The sequence below is a fragment of the Myotis daubentonii genome, chromosome 14, assembly GCF_963259705.1.
Source record: "Myotis daubentonii chromosome 14, mMyoDau2.1, whole genome shotgun sequence".
Lineage (NCBI taxonomy): Eukaryota > Metazoa > Chordata > Mammalia > Chiroptera > Vespertilionidae > Myotis > Myotis daubentonii.
The window spans coordinates 25529264-25547426 of NC_081853.1; positions in this window are offsets into that span (position 1 = coordinate 25529264).

Consider the following 18163-nt stretch of genomic DNA (forward strand, 5'->3'; position numbering starts at 1 on the left):
GGGCTCATATTTACATTCGGGCATAAACAATGGCCCGAAATTCCCTCCAGCGCTCCCCGTCAGGAACAGGCCCCAGAGTGACCCATCCAGGCTTGTTCTACCGGACGATCAACGCGTGCAAAGTGTGCAGTGACCTGTTTCTAAATAGATCTCATTTGGGCCGTGACTTTGAAAGCGAGCCAAAGGCCCCAACCTAAAATAGACAGCCTACTGCCCTGTTATTTTCATGGCTTAAAAAAAAAAAAACTCTCCAAAGCAAAGTATTTTTATCGCAGGCCTTGCTCAGAATAGCAACACCTATTTATTTGGCGGGAGGAGACTGCAGGGCAAATTTCATCACCGGCAGAACATTACACTCAGCACACAGGAGAGAATCTTTCCCATCGGAGGGCGGTTCTGTTCGGTCTTCACTCCAGTAGCATCGCCAGCCTTTACCCCAAACCCCAGTACACAGTTGGTATCTTGGCTCCCCATGCACCTCACTTTCTAAACTGCTCCTGGACTGCTGGCCACAGTCAGGGTTACACAAGGGGCCTCACCTCAGCTTTCAGACTGTTTGCAGCCTTCACCCTTTGCTTCTCTCTTGGAGGCCAGAATTCAGATCTTCCTTGGGCTGGCGGCTCGCTGACCTCAGGTGCATACGTAAGTCATGACTCATCATCATCTTGGCTAAAATATTTTGAGTGCTCACTGGATGCCAGGCACCATACAGCGCATTTCCCTGTAGGTCAGGGGTTCTCAACCTTCCTAATGCCGCGACCCTTTAATACAGTTCCTCATGTTGTGGTGACCCCCAATTTCATTGTTACAAATTGAACATCATTAAAGCATAGTGATTAATCACAAAAACAACATGTAATTATAGATGTGTTTTCCGATGGTCTTAGGCGACCCCTGTGAAAGGGTCTTTCGACCCCCAAAGGGGTCGAGACCCACAAGTTGAGAACCGCTGCTGTAGGTATTCTCTAACTGGATTTTAAGGCCTGTTCTACAAGGTTGGACGACCATCAGTCCCATTTTACAGAAGGCAAAACTGAAACTTAGGTGACCTGCCCAGGATCACACAGGCAGAGGATGAGCTAGGAGGTCTGAACAAAGACTGAATGACTCCCAAGTGTGAGCCTAGACCAGTGGTCGGCAAACTGCGGCTCGTGAGCCACATGCGGCTCTTTGGCCCCTTGAGTGCGGCTCTTCCATAAAATACCATGTGCGGGCACGCATGTACAGTGCGATTGAAACTTTGTGGCCCATGCGCAGAAGTCGGTATTTTGTGGAAGAGCCACATTCAAGGGACCAAAGAGCCACATGTGGCTCATGAGCCGCAGTTTGCCGACCACTGGCCTAGACCATTCTCTCATGGTTATTGGTTTTTATTACCTATGCATATTATCTCATTTTGTATAACATACATTTCTGTGTATCTGTGGAGATGACTCAATGTGCTGGACGTCTGAAACATTTTTTATTAGCTTCTTTAAACTTTTCTGTATTTTTTTTATGAGCATGTATCATTTTATTATCAGAAATCAAACACTAGTTTGAGAAAAGTAAACAGAGGAAAGCACTTAGTGTCTCTGGCAGGGGCAGTGTGGTGTAATGGTTACAGTCACACTTGGGAACCAGGCCACCCGAGTTTCAATCCTATCACTGCCACTTCCTAGCTGTGTGGCCTTGGGTAATTCACTTATCGCCTCTGCCTCTGTTTCCTCACCCATGGAAGAGAGGCCAATAATAGCACCTATGTGTTCAATGATGCTACCAGGGGTGTGCAAACTTTTTGACTCGAGGGCCACAATGGGTTCTTAAACTGGACCCGAGGGCCGGAACAAAAGTATGTGTGAACTAATATAAATTCAAAGTAAACATCATTACATAAAAGGGTACGATCTTTTTTTTCAATAGTTTTATTCATTTCAAACGGGCCGGATCAGGCCCACGGGCCGTAGTTTGCCCACGGCTGTGACCCTGGGGCTAGATCCAGCTAGATTCAGGCCAGAACAGAGATTGCTTCCCATCAATTTCCTCCGAGAGTGTCTGACTAACCTCCCCTATGCCCCAGATGTGCTGGTTCCTGGAATAGGCTCTTGTATTAAGGTGTTTTCCCCTCACCTGAGGTGGGTCACACCCCAGTACTCCCGTCCATCCTACCCTGTCCTATATAACCCTTCAGCACCTGCCATGTGTCATCTCCCGGCTGCCCAAGACAAGCCTCGTTACATACGTTGCATAGTTCCCTTAATAAACTCTTTTTTTTTTTAAATTAAATCTTTATTGTTCAGATTATTACATTTGTTCCTCTTTTTTTTTCCCCCCATAACTCCCCTCCTCCCAGTTCCCGCCCCACCCTCCGCCCTCACTCCCCACCCACTGTCCTCATCCATAGGTGCACGATTTTTGTCCAGTCTCTTCCCACATCTCCCACACCCCTTTCCCCCCCAAGAATAGTCAGTCCATTCCCTTTCTATGTCCCTGATTCTATTATAATCAACAGTTCATTCTGTTCATCAGATTATTTATTCACTTGATTCTTAGATTCACTTGTTGATAGATGCATATTTGTTGTTCATAATTTGTATCCTTACCTTTTTCTTCCTCTTCCTCTTCTTAAAGGATACCTTTCAGCATTTCATATAATCCTGGTTTGGTGGTGATGAACTCCTTTAGCTTTTCCTTATCTGTGAAGCTCTTTATCTGACCTTCAATTCTGAATGATAGCTTTGCTGGATAAAGTAATCTTGGTTGTAGGTTCTTGCTATTCATCACTTTGAATATTTCTTGCCACTCCCTTCTGGCCTGCAAAGTTTCTGTTGAGAAATCAGCTGACAGTCGTATGGGTATTCCCTTGTAGGTAACTGAGTTTCTTTCTCTTGCTGTTTTTAAGATTCTCTCTTTATCTTTTGCTCTTGGCATTTTAATTATGATGTGTCTTGGTGTGGTCCTCTTTGGATTCCTTTTGTTTGGGGTTCTCCGCGCTTCTTGGACCTGTAAGTCCATTTCTTTCACCAGGTGGGGGAAGTTTTCTGTCATTATTTCTTCAAATAGGTTTTCAATATCTTGCTCTCTCTCATCTTCTGGCACCCCTATAATTCTGATGTTGGTACGTTTGAAGCTGTCCCAGAGGCTCCTTACACTATCCTCGCATTTTTGGATTCTTTTTTCATTTTGCTTTTCCGGTTGGATGTTTTTTGCTTCCTCGCATTTCAAATCATTGACTTGATTCTTGCGCTCCTCTGGTCTGCTGTCGGGTGTCTGTATAATATTCGTTATTTCAGTCCGTGTGTGCTTAATTTCTAGTTGGTTCCCCAATATAAGATCGAGGGTCTTATTAGTTTTCGTGTAGATCTCATTAAGTTTATCGGCAGCTTCTAAACAGTTCTTGAGAGACCTTAAAAGTGTGGTTCTGAACTCTATATCTTCCTTTGACAATTTTGTCCTGTTTCTTTGTCTCCGCATTTTGTTATGCTTCCTTGGTGCACCCCCTAGAGGTCTTTGTTCGCAGTCTTATAGTTAAATCTTAATTGTTGTAGCTAATTCCAGGGAGGGTTTGACCTCCAGGCCAAGTGGCTATGAGAATCAGCTGTGTCAGCAGTGAGAGAACTTCTTTCCTCTAGGGAGGTGCTAATCTAGCCTTTGCCTGAGGCTATCCGGCAAATGCCTCTGTGCAGGGCTTGGGCGGGGCAGGTCGCACAGGATCAACAGGGTGGGCCGGAGAGAGCAGTTATGGTGGCTCTCAGTCCTGTCCCCAGGGGCTCTGCCTCTCTGAGTCCCAGCACCCGCTGCAAAGCTGGGAGAGAAAGCTGCCCTCGCTCTGACCGAAGCCAGACAGTTCCGCTTCTCCCGTTTGAGTCTGGGTCCCTAAAGACTCGCCCGGATCTGGTGCTCAGAGTCTGCGACTCCCTCCCGATTGAAAACAACAACCGCGCCCTCCGCCGCCAGCCCGCTCCGCGCACTCCGCACCTCAGAATTTGACTTCAGCACTGCGCCTCCTCTGAGTGTCCGTGTGCGTTTCTCTTTCCTCCTAGTTGTAGGACTTCCACTCAGCCAGCGTTCCTGTGGTTCTGGGTGATGTCCCTTCCGTTTTTTGGTTTCACTTTTGAAGTAGTTGTTCAAAGCAGCAAACTCCGGCGTTAACCTATGCCGCCATCTTGGTTCTCCTCCCCTTAATAAACTCTTGATGTAATACTGGAGTTGTCAGCCTCTTTCCCTGGTCTCTCGGCTCAGGGGAAATTTCCCAGCAGAGTGAGAGTCATGATTTCCACTTTGGATGGATTGAGATGGAGCTCTGAGACGTCATGTGGACGTGCCAAAGGAGAGGAATGTGGGGATCCTCGGCGTGTAACTATGGTAACCGTAGTAGGAAGTACACGTGAACTTGCCCAGAGAGGACGTCAGTGTAAGAGGAAAAAAACACCAAGGACTACGCCTTGAGGAGCCCAACATTTAACAGCTGCGCCTTTGCGGGAGGTCGAGGCTGCCACGGAGACAGAGGAGGGCAGCTGGAGAGGTAGAGGACTGTGCATTGTTGAGAAAGCCAAGAAAAGGAGGTAAGGGGAGGAGAGAGTGGTCCACCAAACCTCACACTGCTCCAGGGTCAAGTTAGAAAAGGACGAAAGGATTCATCGAGATTGGTGGCCTTCAGGAAAGCCATTTAAATTCTTACTGGGGCTCACCCCTGCACTTACTCTCTTATTCGGCAGCCCTAAATGAGCAGGTCCGTGACTCGAACTGGCAAAGGAGCTGAGCTGTTCCCAAAGAGTGGCACCAAATAGCCAGAAACCCCCACGAAAAGGTGCTCAGCCTCAATTAGTCATCAGGGAAACGTAAACCCAAACCACAATGGGATTCCATTTCACACCCACCAGATCGGCTAAAAATAAAAAGCCTAACAATGCCAGGATTTGGCAAGGATGTTAAGCAAATGGAACTCGCATGCATTGTTGGTAGGAATGTCTAAGTTGGTACGGCCTTCTTGGGAAATGCTTTGACGTTCGCTAGTGTGGTGGAGGATGTGCACAGTGTTTTGGGCGAGGTTCCCTGGGAAACAAACTCTGAGGAGGAGGTTTGCAGGCAGGAGGTTTCATGGGCAGCTCTCTCAGGAGCCACCTTGGCAAGGGAGTGAGAACAGCAGCATCTCAGAGAGGGAGAAGATGAACTGCCAAGGCGTAGCAGAGCCCTCAGTCACCCGGAGCTCTAAAAACAGGATGGCCTCCCAGAGTGGTCCTGAAATGATGGAAAGGGGCCAGGCATTTGTACCCCTCTAAGGGCCAGTCATTGCCCGAGGCTGCCCCAAAAGAGGGGTCATAACCTTGGACAAGGCAGTCCCATCTACTAGAAGGCAAGACTCCTGGCAGCTGGGGAGTGCATTCCTTAGTCCCGAAGAAGACCCAGGCACGCACCACAGCATCCACCACAGTTCTGCAGCATTTGAATCTCCTGCTTGGTAAAATAAGTTAATGCCATCTGAGAACAGGTCCTCCTGAATTCTGATTCATTTCTTTTTTTTTTTTTTCTGCATAAACTTTAAAAGGTTAGTGGAATGAGCTACAGCTCTCACGCTACAGCTGGCCTACTCATTAGCTCCCTCCTCTACTACCTACTCTAAACCCTTACTGCTCGGCTAACACCTCTGCTGGTCGAGGTGGCTTATCTAGCAAGATGGCCCAGACCTCCATCTCTAAGGGATCTGAGACTCTGGTCACCATGCTTGTCTTAGTCATGGTTGCTCTATCTGCCTACTTACCCTCAAAATCGGTCAGACAAGAACAAAGAAACACTGGTGTAGGTCACCTGTAGGGTCAGATGTGTTCTTCCCTGTCCTGTTGTGTAACAGCCGCCCTGCCTTCTCTGATGTCATGGTCAATTTACCTGCCAGGAGGGTGACTCCTCTTTTTGCCTGCTAGTCTCTTGGCACAAGGAACCTCAAGAGATCAGGTAGCAGCAATAGCTTAAAGTATAATAGGACTCTTGTGTCTCCTAGTGGAAGCATTGCCTGCTGTGAACCAAGACCTCTGATACCTACAGAGTCTAGAGTTGTGGGGGCGGGAAGCCCAAATTCTCCCAGAGGCTCACTGGGAGTATGGTGAGAGGAGTCACTCTTACTTCTACCCCCTATTCCCAGATCCATTTCCAAGCATACCTCGTTTTATTGTGCTTCTCTTAATCGCGCTTTGCAGATACGTATTGCATTTTTTACAAATTGAAGGTAAGACTCCACCAGCAAAAAGATTATGACTCGCTGAGGCTAACATGATGATTAGTATTTTGTAGTTGTTGTTGTTAATCCTCATCCGAGGATATTTTTCCATTCATTTTAGATAGAGTGGAAGGAAGGGAGATAAAGGGGAGAGAGAGAAGCATCGATGTAAGAGAGATACATTAATTGGTTGCCTCCTGAACGTGCCCTGACCAGGCCAGGGATTGAACCTGCAACCCAGGTATGTGCCCTGGACCGGGAATCGAACTCACTACCCTTTGGTGAGCAGGCCAATACTCTAACCACTGAACACACTGGCCAGGCCAACAATGAAGTATTTTTAATTAAGGTATGTACATTGCTTTTTTAGACATAATGCTGTTGCACACTTAACAGATTACAATATAGTGTAAACATAACATGCACTACGAAACCAAAAACGCACGTGACTCAATTTATTGTGATACTTACTCTGTTGCCATGGTCTGGAACTGAGGTATCCTGTATTCTGCTTTTTGTAGACAGCACTCACTCACGGTTGCTGGTCCAGGGTGAATAGTGCTGGAATGAAGCACCCTGGAAGGTGAGCTTCATTCACACAGATGTCATTTCCCAGTTGGTGCCTCAGTTGCATCTCTTTTTTCCAGCTAAAGTGCTTTTTATTTTTAGGCCTACCAAATATTTTTAATATAAGAATTCTTTAATATATAAACTTCAATCATAACAGCATCTGCAGAACAGTGAGGGCAAGGGTGGGTTATGAAGGGGAAGGGAAGGTTTTCAGGTCCCAGTTTCCCTCACATGCGATCGCCTTTGTTGCCTGTGAGAACAAGGTCTTAACAGAGGAGAAGTTAGGGCAGCCAGAGGCATAGGTGTCTTAGAGCCTGCTCTACAGTGGCCTGAATGCAGTAGGCACCACCTACATGTCATCATCGCCACCTCTAGGGAAAACCAAGTACAGTCAGGAGACAATAGGGAAGTGGTGGTTGCTGAGAGGAAACTTATCATTTATTTCAGTGTTCTGCTGACCACACTTTTTGGGCATAGAATAGGGTTTTCTAGAGATTGTTAGATTGACAAGAGGTAAAAGCCACCTGGGAGAAGAACAGAAATGGAATCTGAGCCTATCTCCTACCGGGATTCCTTGCCTGTGACTCTAGAAAGCTCGAGTCTTGGATCGGCTCTGATGTTTGGTAAAGGGAAGGAATGACAGAGCCTTTGGCCCAACAAGGCTGGAGCCCTGCCAAACATTGACCAAGAAAGCCTCCAGGCAGGCCCGGGAGGTCTGTGGGCAGCAGCTTTTGGCCAAGAGTACCCAAGAGAGCACAGCGGTACAATAGCTTTCAGACAGAATTTGTTGTAGGTGTGGAAGAGAGAAAAGACACAAATCAGAAAAAATTAAGAAATGAAGAATTATGAAGTACTTGCTTCTTATAGGTCTGTGGGGTAGAATTGAGATGATACTTCTGGGCTGAGGCTGGGAGAAACCCAAAATTTGTTCTCTCTTTGGGATCCAGTTTGACTTAGATGTAGGTTTCAGCTCCAAAGGCCTGCAGAGTTTAAAGTCCTCCAAAGGCCAATAGCTTCTGAGCAATGCCATGCAGCATGTCATAAGTCCAGTAGATCCCGTGATCATGCACCCACTATTGTACCTCCTTTGCTATGAAATGAGCCCCTTGGTCTCTAAAGTGATGCTATCTGAGACCAAATGTCATCAGATCAGACACTCTGCAAGTCTTTAGAATGGCTGAGCTCCAGTAGCCAGAAAAGGCAAACCCAGACCTAAAATAGATGTTTCAGCCCTGGCCGGTGTGCTCAATGGTTTGGGCGTCAACCAGTGCACCAAAGGATTGCAGGCTCTATTCCCAGTCAAGACCTGGGTTGCAGATTTGATCCCCGACCCCCGTCGTGGCACATGCAGGAGTCAACCAATGGATGCCACTGTCCATAAGTCTGTACTTATTCTTATCTTAGGCCACTTGTCTACAAAGTGGATGCCTACATGCATTGCCCAAAGCCCTGCCCTGTGGGAAGATTCCATCTCATTACTGTCTTTAAAGGTCACTTCTCGCCCTGACTGGTTTGGCTCAGTGGATAGAGCGTTGGCCTGCGGACTGAAGGGTCCCAGGTTCCATTCAGGTCAAGGGCATGTACCTTGGTTGCGGGCACATCCCCAGTGGGGGGTGTGCAGGAGGCAGCTGATCGCTGTTTCTCTCTCATCGATGTTTCTAACTCTCTACCCCTTTCCCTTCCTCTATGTAAAAAATCAATAAAATATGTATTAAAGGTCACTTCTGAGTGAGGCTATAGTGAAGCTGTATTCCATTTTCAGCTTTTGCCCACCTACCAACAGACCCACCTGTGAATCAAGGTTGGCATTTTCCATCCTTGTCAGCTAGCCATAAAGAAGCCCCATGCAGCCATAGGGGTGAGATGAAGGAGAGGTGTTAGTGCAACGTTGGTGGATGACATTGGGGTTTGGGTCATCTGCTTGTGCAGCTTACTTGTATCTTCTGCCCTACTTGTGCTTGGTCCCAGATGTACCATCTTTTTAAAAATATATATATGTTTATTGATTTCAGAGAGGAAGGGAGAGAGAGAGAGAGAGAGAGAGAGAGAGAGAGAGAGAGAGAGAAACATTAATAATGAGAGAGACTCATTGTTTGGCTGCCTCCTGCACACCCCATACTAGGGATGGATCCTACAACCTAGGCATGTGCCCTGACCAGGAATCGAACCGTGACCTCATGGTTCATAGGTTGATGCTCAACCATTGAGCCATGCCAGCCAGGCATATGCACCATCTTAATTTGGATTGCTGTTGAGCCCACTTGACCGTATGACTTGGTAGATCTGATAGATCCCAGCTTATGATGGGCTGTTTTGGTGATAGGGTCACTTAATGTTCCATAGCCAGGTGCTTCATCTCTACCAAGGCCCAACCCAGGAGGAGTTTCTCAAAAGGTGATAACTCCTTGCTGTAGATTGAACAGCCTTGCTCTACATTGTAGTTATCTCATTGTGGCTTTCTATAAAAGCATGGCATCTTTTCTCACCACAGGTACCTCCAATTCCACAGACCCTTTCAGGCCAGATGGCCCAAGAGGAAAAGCTGTTTGCAGTACTGGATCTACTGCAGAGCTCTTTTCTGCCCAGAATCTGCTTAAAGTTGGCAGCCTTCCATATCACTCAGAAAATAGGTTGGGTCAGAATTCCCAAGTATAAAATATGCTGACTCCAGTCTGCAGAGGTCTACCCCTGGTAGGAGGTACAAGATGCAATCATATGTCCTTTACTTTGCAGGGGTTGTTCCAGCATATTCTAGCATATTCTCAGATCACTCACGCCCAAAAAACTACACCAATGTGGTGAGCCCCTTACAATAGGGTTAATTGACCACCCTCTAGAGCCCTTGAATTCTTGTAGGGTTTTATCTCCTGCTCTCCAAAACCATGACTTGTTCTCTAGTCCTAGTAACACTATCTCATTAATAAAGTAGACCAATATGATGTTTTGCAGAATGTCCAGATGTTTCAATTCATTCAGAATATGTAATGACGGAGGGCAGGAGAGTTAACATAGCTTTGAGGTGGATCATAAGTGTGTATTGTTGTCTGCCCCACATAAAAGTGAACTGTTTCTGGTTGTTATTAGAGACGGAAAAGAATGTATGTCGGAGCGATGGTTGAATACTATTACCTTGAAGCTTTCTTAATCTGTCCGGCAAAGCTACCACATCCAATGCAGCAGCTGCACTTGGGGCTACTATTTGGTTGAGTTTGGAGTAGTCCACCATCTGGTTTTTGCCTGGGTCAGATTAGTGAATTAAAGGGGGACTAGATGGTGACTGCTAGCCCTGAATCCTTTAGATCTTACATAGATAACTCTGAAGAAAGTATTCCTGGACCCATTTTGCAGATGAGGAAACTAAAGCTTAGAGAGTCATTAAAATAATATATTTATTGTAAAATTTTCATTTCGTCAGATGTTTAATTCACAAGCTTTTGCACTTAACCACTAAGCTATCCAGACAATAATTGTAATTAGAACTAGTTTAGGAAAGTGAAAAACGATCTGAATGAACTGTTCCATGTCCCCAAGCTTCTATCATGCTTTTTGCTAGAAGTTTTTATAATAACTAACTTTGGGACCAAAGAGGACCAGCTCTACCTAACATCTTAAGAGTGGGGTATCAAATTCAGTTGAGAAAATTTCGTTCGCTTTTACTCCTGGCAGCTTTTGGATGAGCTTTATTTTCTAAGCTATATGCCAGGATGTTTCCTCATTTGATTTTTCCAGGATCGTGATGGAAAAAGAAAGAGGAAAGAGTTGCCACCCAAAGTTAAAATGTGGCTTCTCATGTGGAACAACAGAGCGTGAGGCCTCCTAGAGCCAACAGTAACTTTCTTGTGCAAAGGATGAAGCTGCTCTAAGGTACAGCTACTCTCAATAGGCAAGACATCTCATGGGTCTCAGTTTCCTCATCCATGCAATGGAATTGATAACAGTATATACCTCATAGGATTGCTGTGTCTTGTTCATTGCTGAGTCCCTAACATAGCTGGCACAAAGGAGCATTCGGTGAATATATGCTGCATGATTGAATAAATTTTGAAGGTTAAATGAGAAGGTACATATGCATAGCATGGGGCAAACATTAGATTCTATGGTAGTAATTTGACAAGAGATATTAAAAGCTCAAAAAACACACAGGTCTTTTGACCCAAAAATTTTATTTCTGGAATTGAAACCTTAATCCTAATAGCTTTAATCATTAAGATAATGAATTAATAATTATGACTATCTTAATTATTCATACAACTCATCACATAAAATGCACCAAATATTTAGCTACAAGAATGCTCATAGAAAAACAGCCTAAATGTCCATCTTTTTTTTTGGTGAGAAATCAATGTGTGACGCATAGAAAGACTTAAAAAATTGTTTCCTTAGTCACCTAACTGTTCCCCTGTGTTTTCAATTTTTTGCCATTATAAATAATACTGCCACCAATATCTACACATACAGCTTTTCTCAAATTTCAAAGTATGTCCTTCAGATAGGTTCTCAGACGTGTGGTTGCTAGATCAAAGGACAGAAATATTTTTAAGGTTCCTGCTCGGCATTGCCAGACCACTCTCCCAGAGAGCCATACCAGTTTCAGCTGCCCCTAGCATTGTACATGACTGCCAGTTTCCAGACAGTCTTGTGAGTGTGAGGTAATACGATTTTACACAGTTTTGCTAACTTAACAGAGAAAATAAGTTATCTCCCTGTTGTTTTAATTTTCTTTCTTTAAAAAAAAAATTAGAGACAATTAACAGCTTCTCACCTTTAAAACTAAATTAATAGTTCATATTTATTCTTTTGTAAATTGGGTTGGGAGGAAAGCTCTGGACTTTTCACCATTTAACGTCATCTCACCATTTAACACCTCCGTTTCCTCATCTACAAAATGGAGCGATAGCAGAATAATTGTGAAGTTGAGTGATATAAAGTCTGGGAAAGCTGTGCTAGTATTTTGCATGTATTTACTATCATCACTGGACCCATTTAGCCTCAAATATACCTATAAAAGTTTTTATTATTATTATTATTAAAGTTCTGTTTTGTCAACAATCCAGAAAACTTCCTCCACATCTCAACTCCTGAAGGCCTTGTTTTTTGTGGGTGACCTGGTGCCTGAGAAAGCTGTGAGAAAAGTCCCTTCTCAATTTCCTCCGTGTTTTGAAGGAAACAGTAGACGTGTTTGGAGTTTTATAGAGAAGGGGTTCCATCAAAGCCTGGAGGTGTCATTATCTGACACCAGCGGGAGAAGCAAGCTCAGGGATTCCAGCGTACTGCCTCCCCCTCTCTGCAGACTCAGCTTGCGTTTGGAAGAAGAGCCCCTCTGATCAGGAAAGGTCAAGGGCGTTCTCAGACCCAAAAGAAACGCTCCAGGTGCCAGAAGCTGACCTCATGCTGACCTGGCAGGTGCAGGAGCCAGAATGCTTCAGTTAACCACTCTCAGGAAGTTTTCTCCTTGGTGTTTTTTTCTGTTGCTAGGAAACCTTCGCCGGGGCTCATTGGTTAGAGCGCCTTCTTGTGTCCGTGCCTGTAATAGCACCTTCAGTTGAGCAAAGAGCAAAGATTACCTTTTGTTTTTAAATACTTGGTTTCAATCATTTTTTATTGTGGGGTAGAATATACAGAAAAATATCCGAGATATACATACAGCTTGAAAAATAGTTATAAAATAACCTCCCAGGTAAATAAATAGAGCGCGGCCAGTTCCCTCCCCCACAGCACACTCCCTTTCTATAGAGAAACACTCTCGCAACTCTTTAGTTATTCCTTTATCGCTTTACTTCATGGTTTTATTACCTGTATATGGACCCTTAAAAAAATAGTGTTGGTTTTGTTTGTCGTGGAACTTTATATTTTTAAAAAGCCATATGGTTGGTTTCTTTTAAAATGTATTTTATTGATTTTTTACAGAGAGGAAAGGAGAGGGATAGAGTTAGAAACATCGACGAGAGAGAAACATCGATCAGCTGCCTCCTGCACACTCCCTAGTGGGTATGTGCCCACAACTGAGGTGCATGTTCTTGACCGGAATCGAACCTGGGACCCTTGAGTCCACAGGCCGATGCTCTATCCACTGAGCCAAACCGGTTAGGGCAAAAAGCTATATGGTTTTACTCAATATCATGTTTGTAAGCTTCATCCATGTTGGTGCCTACAGATGTAGTGTATTCGTTTTCATTGCTCCATAACATTCCATGTATGACTGTGCCACAACTTATGAATCCTCCTGTTGGTGGAGATTTGTGCTGTTTCTAGCTTGGGATCATTTTGAACGGTGCTGCTGTGAACCATTCTGTACATGTTTGGCTGCATATCTGCATGCATTTCTCCAGGTTGTATATCTAAGGATAAAAATGCCAGGCCACAAAATGTGTATCTCTAACTTTACTAGACAATGCCAAACAACTTTGTGAAGTGGTTGAACAAATAAATGTACATTCCTTTTTTTAAAAAAAATATATTTTTATTGATTTCAGAGAGGAAGGGAGAGGGAGAGAGAGAGATAGAAACATCAATGTTGAGAGAGAACCATTGATTGGCTGCCTCCTGCATGCCCCACACTGGGGATCGAGCCCGCAACCCAGGCATGTGCCCTTGACCTGAATCAAACCTGGGACCCTTCAGTCCGCAGGCTGAAGCTCTATCCACCGAGCCAAACCAGCTAGGGCTAAATGTACATTCCTACCCAGCATCTGATGTTTATTCCTACTGCTCAAAGGAGCTACAGTTGGTATTGTCAGGCACTAATTGTCACCAATCTGGTATTTCATTGCTATTTTAATTTTTATTTCCTGATAATTAATGAGGTCAAGCACATTTTTCATGTTTTCAAATGCAGTTGGATTTCCTCTTATTCAAAGTGCCTATTCAAAATTGTTGTCCTTTTCTTTTGGGTTGTTTGTGTTTGTAGTAAAAACCTCTAGTTTCTGCTTTTGGCTAATCTCTGATTTCAGTAGCTATTATGGTGAACAGATTTTTAAAAAACTTTTTATTTGACATAATTTCAGACTTACAGAAAAGTTGCAAGATATTGGGGTGATCACTTCATAAGTTATATAAATGTCTAATCACTATGTTGTACACCTGAAACTAATATAATATTGTATGCCAACTGTAATTTAAAAATATTTTAGATTTATTTTAAAAAGTTGTAAGAATAGAACAAAATAAAGTCCTAAAACCCTTTCACCAGATTCCCAAATGTTAACATATTGCCACATTTATTTTATCCTTTTTGTATGTACCTTTTTTCCCTGAATTTGAAAGTAAGTTGCAGACATGATGGCTCTTTACCCTAAATCTTTCAGTGCTTACTAAAAACAAGGACATTCTCTTACATAGACACAGTACAATTATCAAAACCGGGAAATTGCCCAGCTCAGTGGTGTAACTCAGTGGTTGAGTGTCAGCCTATGACCCAGGAGGTCACAGTTCAATTCCTGGTCAGGGCACATGCCCAGGCTGTGGGCTCGATCCCCAGAGTGGGGCATGCAGGAGGCAGCCGATCAATGATTCCCTCCCATTATTGATGTTTCTATCTCTCTCTCCCTCTCCCTTCCTCTCTGAAATCAATAAAAAATATATTTTAAGAAAACACCATTGATACATTAATAATGGCTTAATAGTGACACATTAATATTTTATCTGCAGACCTTATTCAGATTTTGCCAGTTGTCCCAATCATGTCTTTTATAACTGAAGAAAATTCAAGATCATGTGACTGGAATATGCTGAATGCCTGTCAGAACCCACCCTAGAGCAGAGGTGGGGTCAACCCTCCCCAGATCCATTGGGTACAGGTTTTGTTTTCCAAGCATTTTTTTTCATTGTGGTAAAATACATAACATAACATTTACCATTTAATCATTTTTAAGTATATAATTCAGTGACATTATGTAAGTTTACAACATCTTATAATCATCACCATTATCCATTTCCAGAACGTTCTCATCACTCAGAACAGAAACTCTGTATCCCGTAAGCAATAACCTCCATGCCACCCTTCCCCAGCCCCTAGTAACTTCTCTTATACCTTCTGTCTCAGTGAATTTACCTATTCTAGGATCTCAGATAAGTGGAATGGTACAATATGTGTTCTTTTATGACTGGCTTATTTCACTTAATATAATGTCCTTAAGGTTCCATCCCTGTTGTAGCATGCGTCAGAATTTCATTCTTTTTATGGCTGAATAATACTCCATTGTACAGATAGAGCACATTTTGTTGACTGATGCATTCATTAGTTGATGGACGCTTGGGTTGTTTCCATGTTTTAGCTACTATGAATAATGCTGCCCTCAGACTCTTATGTAACTCCAGCCTCAGGTGAAAAAGAGAGGGAGGGAAGGGTGGGTGGAAATACCTAGTCTGCCAGGTGGTCTGAGGAAGGTTTGGCAGGTGTTGGGGAGTCCTGTGTCTCCCTGGGCCTGCCTTAGTATCCCTCTTGTGCTAGGTCAGCCTGGGAGCATCCCATGGGAAGCCTGGCCTTGGTGCAAACACCAGCACAGCAGCCCTTTGTCAGTGACAATCCCTTATAGTTAGAGATCAGTGAGGCGCATTTTTATGCTCCTTAAACCCCCACCAGGCTACAAGAGTGATCTTTCTAAAAGGAAATCTCACTATGCTATCCCTCTGCTTAAACCCCTCCCGTGGCTCCCCAGTGTCTTCAGGCTAAAGTCCCAGCTCCACATCCCAGTTCTCAGGGTTCTGCTGGAGAAAAGGGACAGTTTACCTGTGTGCTCCATTTCCCATTAATCCTCACTCCAATGTGCAGCTTATAAGTCGTCCACCCCCCACCCCCCCCACTGGACTGACCACCTGCTGCTCTATTGACATGTATCCTCTCTCCTTCCTCCATGCCTTCGCCTCCACTGTGCCCTCTACCTGGAAAGCCCTTCCTACATTTCCCCACCAAAGCCTCGCTCCATGTCAGATGCTTTCCCCAGCTTCCCAGGGCCTGTCTGCAGCATAGCCTGGCTCTATCTCTGGTCCAGGATGAGGTACTCTGTAGTAGACAGAGGATTCCTGGGGCTGTGTCAGGAGGACCGGACAAGCAACTGCCACAGTCTCCTCAGGCTTCTTGCCTTTCCTCCCAGCGCAAGCTGGCTTTGCGTGGTCTCAAAATACTCTCATACCCCCTTCCAGTCTCCACTGTGATTGAAGCAGAAATCCAATGCAGAGTCCAGAGAGGTCAGAGATAGAAGCTCCCCCGACCCCAACCAGGCCCTTTCCACCTCCCCCCTCTACTTTGCAACCCTGCCTTCCTGGGCTCAGGATTCAACACTTTATTTTTAGAACATATGTTGGACTGGGGCTCCAACATGTCCAGGAATCCACTTGACGTCTGAGATGTAACCAGACCCTGAGCTGGCACTGGCCTTGAGCTCTCGCTGGGCAGAGGAGCAGTGACAGGGCCCCATGCGGAGACAGACCCTCTGCGGAGATCTGGAGTGTGTGGGACTTTCTCCCGGGGTACAAGGGGCTCCTACAACGTGACCCCCTTAAACCCCTCCTTTGACAACTGGGACCCAGAGAGGCCGGTTACCAGCAGCAGAACTGGGATTGAACTCATGTCCCCACAGTTCAGTCAGGCTGCCAAGAATTGGAAAGGGGAACAGAAAAGATTGTATCCTTTTTTTTGTTCTGGTTTTCTCTCCCATTCTCAGTAGCTCTTCCAGCTCCTGTCTCCAACTTAACACTACAAAGGGCCCCCAAGTGCACACTAAGCTGATAGCCTGCAGGCCAGATCTGGTTTTTTTTTTGTTGTTGTTTGTTTTTGTTTTTTTACCACAAATAGTTTGAAATTTATTAATTAATTTATTTAATCCACACCGAGAATATTTTTTCCATTGATTTTTTTTTTTAGAGAGAGTGGAAGGGAGGGAGGGAGAGGAGGAGGAGGAGGAGGAGAGAGAGAGAGAGAGAGAGGGAGAGAGAAAGAAAGAGAGAGAGAGAAAGAGAGAGAGAGAGAAAGAGAGAGAGAGAGAGACATGACTGGAATTTGGTTGCCTCCCTCAACTCAGGAACGTGCCCTTGACTGAGAATCAAACCCAATACCCTTTGGTGCAAGGGCCAATGCTCTAACCACTGCTAAACACCGGCCAAGGCTGAGATATTTTTTAAATTGTGGTAAAATACACATAACATAAAATAGACCACCATAACCGTTTTTAAATGTCCAGTTCAATGGTATTAAGTACATTCACATTGCTGTACAATCATCACCACATCCATCTCCAGAACCTCCTCATCTTCCCCACTAAAATTCTGTACCCATTTACCGTGAACTCCCCATTCCCTTCTCCCCCCGCCCCTGGCAACCACCATTCTACTTTCTGTGTCTAGGACCCTGACTGCTCCAGGGACCTCATATAAGTGGAATCATATAGTATTTGTCCTTTTATGATCAGCTTATTTTACTTAGCATAATGTCCTCAGGCTCATCCATGTGGTAGCATGTGTCAGAATTTCCTTTCTTTTTATGGTGGAATAATATTCAATTGTGTGTATAGACTACATTCTTCATCAATGGGCGCTTGGGTTGCTTTCACGTTTTGGCTATTGTGAACACAGCTGTGCAAACATTTCTTTACATTCCTGCCTTTTCTTTCTTTTTTTTTTACTTTTTAAAAAATTGATTTTAGAGAGAAAGGGAGGGATAGAGAGAGAGAAAAGAGAAACATTGATTTGTTATTCCACTTACTTATTATACATTTATTGGTTAATTCCTATATGTGCCCTGACTGGGGATTGAACCCGCAACCTTGGCATATTGGGACGATCCTCTAATCAATTGAACTATCTAGCCAGGGCCTTTGAGTTCCAGCTTTCAATTCTTCTAGGTCTATATCTAGAAGTAGACTTGCTGGATCATATAATAATGCTATTTTTTTAAAAAAATATATATTTTATTGACTTTTTTACAGAGAGGAAGGGAGAGGGACAGAGAGCTAGAAACATCGATGAGAGAGAAACATCGATCAGCCGCCTCCTGCACACATCCCACTGGGATGCGCCCTCAACCAAGGCACATGCCCTTGACTGGAATCGAACCCAGGACTGTTCAGTCCACAGGTCGACGCTCTATCCACTGAGCCAAACCAGTCAGGGCTGATAATGCTATTTTTAATTTTTGAGGAACTACTATTCTGGTTTTCATAGCAGAATTTGAAAATTTTTTTTAATTAGTTGCCAACATTAAAAAATATATATATATGGGTTTTCCCTGGCTGAACGGAGTGTGATTCTGTGAACCAAAAGGTTGTGGGTACAATTCCTGGTCAGGGCACTTACCTAGGTCACAGGTTCAATCTGCAGTTGGGGCATGTATGGCAGGCAACCAATCCATCTCTCTCTCTCTCTCTCTCTCTCTCTCTCTCTCTCTCTCTGAAAAAAAACAACAAA